Source organism: Syngnathoides biaculeatus, chromosome 16 (assembly GCF_019802595.1).
Source record: "Syngnathoides biaculeatus isolate LvHL_M chromosome 16, ASM1980259v1, whole genome shotgun sequence".
NCBI lineage: Eukaryota > Metazoa > Chordata > Actinopteri > Syngnathiformes > Syngnathidae > Syngnathoides > Syngnathoides biaculeatus.
This window is the reverse complement of record NC_084655.1, coordinates 10,163,347-10,171,397: the sequence shown is the minus strand read 5'-3', so window position 1 is coordinate 10,171,397 and position 8,051 is coordinate 10,163,347.

Sequence of the window (8,051 nt, the reverse complement as noted above, 5' to 3'; positions counted from 1 at the left end):
GGCTCCAGCCCTACCCGTGATTCTCATGAGGATAAGCGGCAAAGAAAATGGATGGATGGAAACTGTACACAATAATGTATTGGGTAGTTGGTGTTCAGTCTAACTTTGAATAGATTTGTTGGTGCAACTTTCAGCTCGACCCATCAGGGGTCGCCACAGCCGATCGTACGATTTGTTGGGAGTTTTTAAACCGAATGACGGTCAAGATGCACCCCCCCCCCCCCACCACCACCACCATTTATGACCTATTGGGTAAAGGGCCAAACAGAGCATGTACCTGGGCTGAAAGTTATTTTTAAAATAAATTGATTTAAATTAATGCCTTGTTATTATTAGCAATGTTGTTATTCTTATTAGTAGTAGTTACATGTCATGGATTATAATTTTGTAGTTGTTTGTGCGAAAGTAAAATTAACGTAGTGGAATGCATTACAGATCGAATGAATTAAAATTGTAACATAATAAAATACTGTACCTTCAAATGTTTATAACAAAACATTTCGAAAGTATTACTAGCTCTTGCTTTTGCAGATGTACATCCCAAAATTATTGTTCTCGAATTTTCTCACATTTACTTTGTAGTCCCGAAAATTGAAAGTGGTTCGAACATCCGACTAAACTTATTCCTGATTTCTGTAGTTTCTTGGGGTGGCCACCAGATGACAGAGGTGAACAACTTTCAGATAATACTGCTGCTTGAAGCGCAAAATTTGAGGACTGCAAAACATGAAAACAACAGTGTGTATTCTGCTTCATAACTCCACGGCATTCAAACGCTACTCAACAAGAAATGAACTTCTGCTCGCTGACTGTTTTCCTGCTCTATGTACTCGAGTACATGCGATAAAAGGATCCCTCCCTCCTTTTTCTTCATGATCAGAAAACAATACCTTGGGTTGAAAATCCAGATCCTGCATGGCATTCTTTTTAAGCCTAGGAAATACAACATTGAAAGCTGTTATTCGACACACGTTTCTGTGTGAGATTCTGTGTGGCTTGCTTTACATACTCTGGGTACTTATTGTGAGTAAATTGAAGACTGCACTCACTGCATTCCTCACAATCAGTTCTCATCAACAGGAATAAATGCTCATTTCTTTTTGATGTATTTTTATTTTAAACAAACAACCCGTGTTTTGTTTGGATTTGTGTCAGCTTCCTCCATCATTAATGTACTGTATACGTGTACTGTATACTATGTACACCGTGCTGGCTTTGGTGATCAGTCAAAACCTGAAAAATTTCCAACCTAAATGTTTTATAAACTTGTGCACTCATCCGTTGCTAAATGTCATGTTTGGCAGAGTATATCAGTGATGTTCATTATTTTGCTATCCTCTCTTGCGGTTCCTTCTGAATATGTATTCACTAACCAGACCTAGCTTTATCCTCAAACACTTTCATTTATCCATCTGCTGGTATCCTTTTACCATTGATTATGCTGTTTTTGAAACAGTCAAAACAGGGAGATGTTGGATGAAGCAAAGGACAGTAAGAGCATGGAAAAATCTGCAAAAAACAAGGCAGAAAAAAAAGATGACAGAGCTCCAGACATGGCATGGGGAGGGGGCTATTTTTTTTGCATGGACTACTACATGGTTTAAAACTGCAATAAACTACTACTTTATGGAGACAAGCTACCCCTTTGTGCATACAAAATAGTTTTTTTTTTATACATACGAAGTAGTTGTTTGTGCTTACGAAATAGTTATAGGATGTGCACAAAATTGCAGCGGCTACCATACTGGATGGGATTGTATGCAAATGATCACACACTCTTTCTGAAGTAGAAGGTCAAGGTGAGGCTAAAGCTCGTAAAACACACAATGGGCAAGGATATTGATGATAACATGATAAGAAAATAATTTTTGCGTGAAGCCCTCGCATGCGTGTTGCAGTTTTGACTGCATCCTTTGTAGCAAAGCCGTAAAAGTGGGCTCAATTTGGTTACTGCAGTCCAAAATTCATCCATGGCTTCTTCGTATGGACGCAGTAACTACTTTAGATGTAGTAACAATTAGTGTGCATCCTGTAACTATTTCATGCACACGAAATAGTAGTTTGTGCATACAAATTAGTTGTTTCTGCGCAATAATTAGTGGGTCATGTGCACAAAATTTGTTCGTGAGCACAAACTAGTATTTTTTTCACGTCATGTCTATGGCTCCGTAAACGATGATGTCCAATGGAGAAAAAGTGTTGTATTCTTATCTTTTATTGAAAAGAGAAAAAGTGAAATAAAGAAGACAGAGAAAAGAATGGCTAAAGTTGGAGAAAAAAACAAAGAGTTTCTCCATGGTGCCCTGAATGTGTGCTCAACTGGGTTAATTCCAAAGGACAGAACTATTAAAGATTAATGCAGAAACATCATATTTTATTGAGACATGCTGTATTCGTGGGCATATGGCTCCAAACAGACCCACTAAAAATGGTTGTGTGCCTGTGCGTCCTGCTTCCTGATGGCTTTTGTCCGCACAAGACTGCCTTGTCGGAAACATGTACTGTGGAGATGACTTACACTCGATTATGACAATATCTCAATCAGATAAGCCTTAATGTAACAGATTACTGCACTGACTAAATGCGTGCTCTTTATTAAAGAAAATAGAAGGATTTTAAGACACTATAATTAAATGACATGGGTAACCAATAAAGTCAAACTGATGCACCTAGATTTACTGTGTAATTCGAGCAAATCATTTTTATCATGTTCACTGTACAAAAGAAACATTTTGACATATTTTGTGACAACAAATGCATTCTGCTAAAGCTTTGTTTTCACCAGAGTGTTTAAAGAACCTCTGGGAATGTAGCCATCCTCACAAAAACGATAAGATATACGTAAAATATTGTGGCTTGGCAATTTGAGTCCAAAATGACCGAGATCAAATGTTCATGTATGCAATTAGTTGTTGAAGAAATAATAGGCACCAAACTTCATTCACGGGTGCAACACCATTGAGCTGACTTTTCATTTTTACTTTCCCCCCTTGATTGCATGGTTTTAATTCGATCTTGGTGCACGGTCATGCATGCAACATTAACTTGAATTTCTCAGAAACATTCACTGCTACAGGCTATAATAATCTTTGAATTTCCCCCTCAAATGGCTAAAACATCATAACATTTTGCTACTTTTCATATCCTTTAAATATCTATTAATATGTCGTCATTGGAATAGCTCGGTTCATGTTTCAGTGTTGCAACTGTGAAGCTGAGTGATGCTGTTACTGAGGGCAAAATAGATTTTTGTTCTGTGTGGGTGTGACACACTCTGTGAGCCATGGAAGCTGCTGCATATCTGACTGACATTGCTTGTTCCCCTTCAATAGTTCATACATCCATCGTTCATCCATCCATCCTTCTATAAAATTTCCCTAACGCTTAACCTAGTCAGTATTATGAACGGATAAAATCGCTTCCACATAATTCGTTGTCATTTAACCTAACCTAGACACTTTTTGACTGTAGGAATATCAGTTCTAGAACCCTCTTGAGGAAGACATTGAAGATCCTAACTGCCCGGGTGAAAAACACAATTGCTGCATGAACTTCACTTTGAATTTCTGAAATTTCCATTGATGCTCATAGGATTGTGTTATAGAATGTATGTGTCAATGTTTAAACCCGCACCCGACCCACTACTCAAAAATAAGACTGGCGTAAATCTAACTCATTTTGTGGGGTAACTGCAGAGAGGCAGGTAATTTCGTGTATCAGTGCATCCTAGCTCATTAAAAAGAGGGACATCTGTGCTGCTTCTGGGCGTAAGCACAGCCAACTTCAATCCTGTCCAATGAAAGCGTCTCATATCATTCCCTTTAAATGTAGCACACTCAGTCTCCCTTGGAGACCTCTGTGGGGGAAAGGACTTTGCGTAATCATAGCCGTCAGTGCAGTCAGTCAAAGGCTTGGGCTTTTAGCTCAGTGGTCAGTGCACTTGATTTCCAGCTAGCAACATGGTGGTGGTGTGGGTTTGAAAACCGAGTGTGACTGGATAGTAAAGGATCACCAACATTACACCAAAACTGTTGAGAACCACACCCAGAAACATTCATTAAATTATTCATCACCCTCTGGTGGTCTACATAATTCACCCACGGGACCTCGAGTTAGGTTACGACAGACCGCACGGACCTTCTTGTTGGTTACACTTCCGGTGTTAGTGAGTTCCTGCCGTAATGGGTTCACTCTGTTGATGTCTGCAAAAAAACGAGGTTTGCTCCTGTGCTCAACACTCCGCCACCGACTCCGTTTCTTCAGCTACACTGGTGACCCCGACGTCAGTCCCGGCGTTTCCGAGACTGAAGCGAATATGGCAACCACCATCCTCAAATTGCCGGAGGTTTGGGAGACGTCCGCGACAGTGTGGTTCGCGCTGACGGAGCCTCGATTCACCCTCCACGGGATCTCGGGTGATACCGTGTGTTATTACCACGTTGTCTCAGCCCTCGGGAGCTCAACGGCAGCCAGAGCAGTGAGTTTCATCACATCTCCCCCTGCCCGACATATATATGCTGGGCTCAAGGCTCACCTCCTCAAGGTTTTTGAGCTCTCACGGCCAGAGCGACTCCGACGTCTTTTGGCTATTAATGGACTGGGGGACACACTTCTGAACACATGGAAATGATGCTAAACCTGCTGGGCACGGAGGAGCCCAACTTCCTTTTCATGGAACTGTTTCTCAGACACATCCCGCCGCATGTTCAGACGGCGCTCTCTAACAGTACTATCACTGAGCCCTGTGCCCTGGCTGTGGAGGCTGACCGTTTCTTCCTGGCCACCCAGCGCTTCTCCCCTGAGCTGCTGACCCCGGCACGCAGTTACTCGCCCCTGGGCGCGGGAGTGCCATCCAGTAGGGGCCCCATTGCCACCGACAGCCGCGTTGGCTCGGGCTTGTGCTACTTCCACGCCCATTTTGGCGCGAAAGCAAAGGGGTGCTACGCCCCTTGCAACTACGACTTCTTCGTCATGGACACCCTTTCCGGGTGCAAATTCCTTTGCAAATTCCTTTGCGACAGCGGCGCCCAGAGGAGCGTCCTGACCGCCACTACGGATGACGCCACTGGCGGGACTCAAGAGCCACCCCTACTGTCCGCTAATGGCTCCCCTATCCGCACGTATGGCATAAAGACTGTGGACTTGTGTTTCGGGGGTCGGCGCTTTACATGGGACTTTGTCACTTTCTCTCTCCTCGGTGCGGATTTTTTTTGTGCCCACCGGCTGCTGGTGGACGTGAAGAAGGGCATCTGGTGGATGCACTGACTTTTTCCTCGGTTGCCTGTGTCCGCAACGAGGCGATTTAAGGCGGTCTCTCCAGTTCAGTCTCAGATGGCACCAAGTATCAGCTCCTCTCAGATGGCACCAAGTATCAGCTCCTCCTTGGTGAGTTCCCTGGCTTGACACGGCCCACTTTCTCCTCTGCCGCAACTAAACGTGGGTGTGGTGACTACCGCCGCCTTAACGACGCCACTACACCCGACCGTTACCCTGTCCTACACAATCAGAACTTGTCGGCCCACCTGTCGGGCAAAAGCCTGTTCTCCAAGGTCGACCTGGTGTGTGGTTATCACCAGCTCCCTGAGCACCACTCAGATGTTCCCAAGACGGCTGTAGTCACACCATTTAGCCTGTTCGAGTTTCTGAGGATGCCATTTGGACTCAAAAACATGGCCCAATCTTTCCAACGGTTAATGGAATCGGTGCTCAAAGACTTGCACTTTTGTGTTAGTCTATCTGGACACCATCCTCGTCGCCAGCTCCTAAGAGGAAGAACATCTGAAGCACTTTCGGGACCTCTTAGCGAGACTCGAGCAGCATGGCTTAATCATCCACAGTGCGATGTGTGTTTTCGGGGTGACCTCCATCGAGTTCCTCGGGCACCTCATGGACAAAATCGGCGCCGCCCCCCTTCCGTCAAAGGTGGAGGCCGTCTCCGCTTTTCCCAGACCTCGCTCACGTCAGGGGCTCCGAGAGTTTCTGGGGATGGTGACTTTCTATCACCGGTTCATCCGCCGGGCGGCTCACACCATGCACCCGCTGTATGAGGCTCTTAAGGGCAAGGCCCCCAAACAAGACATTGAACGGACGCCCGAGAGGGTGGAAGCCTTTGAGGCCACAAGGGCCGCGCTGAGTCGGGACGCTATGCTGGCTCACCCGCACCCCGGGGCCCCTGTCGCTCCCACTACCGACGCGTCGGACTACGCCGTTGGGGCCGTATTCGAACAGTGGGTCCGTGGCACCTGGCAACCACTTGCCTTTTTCAGCCGTCAGCTGGTCCCCAGGGAACGCAAATACAGCACGTTCGATAGGGAGCTCCTCGGCCTCTGGCTGGCAATCTGCCATTTCCGTTCCCTATTGGAAGGCTGTGAGTTCACGGCATATGTGGACCACAAACCCCTCCCTGTCACCATGTCCAAGGTGGCCGAGCCGTGGTCCGCCCACCAGCAAAGCCAAGTGTCATTCATCTCAGAGTACACTACGGACATCCGACACATCACCGGCAAATCCAATGTGGTCGCGGACTACTTCTCCAGGGCTGTCGTCGGCACTGTGCATCTGGGTCTTGACTACTCCCGTATGAGTGTGGGCCAGGCCTTGGACCACGGGGTACAGACCTGGGTCGACTCGTGCGTGGCCTGTCAGTGTGCTAAGGTGCACTGCCACGCAAAAGCCCCCGTGGAGTCCTTTGCTGTGCCTGAGAGGAGGTCTGACCACGTCACCGTCGACTTGGTGGGTCATGTTTGGCCTCAGGAGTGCCCCCAAGGAAGGATCGATGCCTTCGTCATTTGGGGTTGGCCCTCCCCCACGCCGGGGGCAGCCCCCTTTGTCCCAACTCCCTGCACCTGCCGGGGTGCCCTTGACCCCGTCAGGGCCTTGGCCCTTTGACTCAATGGACTGTGCGCCCCCCCCCCCCCCCTCGGCCCCTGCAGTGCACACCCATCGTCCCTCCACGGCACAGGGATTTTGACTATGGGTGAATTCTGGGGTGGCTGGTATGGTGGTCTACATAATTCACCCACGGGACCTCGAGTTAGGTTACAAGGTTCCGCACGGACCTTCTTGTTGGTTACACTTCCGGTGTTAGTGTGTTTGTGAGTTCCCACCGTAATGGGTTCACTGTGTTAATGTCTGCAATAAAACAAGGTTTGCTCCTGTGCTCAACACTCCGCCTCTGACTCCGTTTCTTCAGCTCTACAACCCGTTCCATTTCTCACTACAGCTGAATGCTTCAAAGACAGAGCGGGACCTGTGTTTCTTTTGCAAATTATCTGTGACTTCATCAGATATTGATACATTACATAATATTACATACATTTAGTGGAGATATGACTCACAAGTTGTCTCATTTTCAGATGACACGAATGGATTGGGCGACGAATCTATGACCTTGTGTTGAAGGACATTGATGTGATTTAGAGAGTGTTGAGCAGCATAAACATTTGATGAATATTGTACGGTATGTTATGAAGAAAAAACGTGCTGATGTAGTGCTTATAGAGCCTGGCCAAAGAAATCAGCTGATCGATTTAACTGTGTAAGTACAAGAACAGTCTTCCATTTGATAACTAATGCAGTGATTATGATGTAGTTGGCAACAAGTTATTTTATCCTAAATGATGCTGGGCATAGCTTAGCTGGAACTATGATGCAATATCCACCTCCATGAAATAAAATAATACTGTATTCATCTCTTGTTTGCCAACAACTGGGCATAGACTAAACATAAGCACAGCGAGGGGACCTCAGTCAGCTGAGACCATTCAGAAGGGAATTAGGAAAATGTTTCCTCTACACGTAAGTTGATCACCTTTTTAAGAACTGTGAGGTGAATGCTCTACAGCTGCGCCACCGTGCTGCCGTTTATAAATTAATATAATGTGTAATAAAGACAAAAGTCACATTCACACTGTAATACGTTAATGTGCATTTAAAGGGGCTTTCCCTAGTGTTTGGCATCAGGTGCTGCAGTCAGTTGACTTGGCCATTTACCACCTGGTTAGTTCAGAATTAGGCTCAACTCAATTCTCCTTGCGAATGTTCTCATTTCA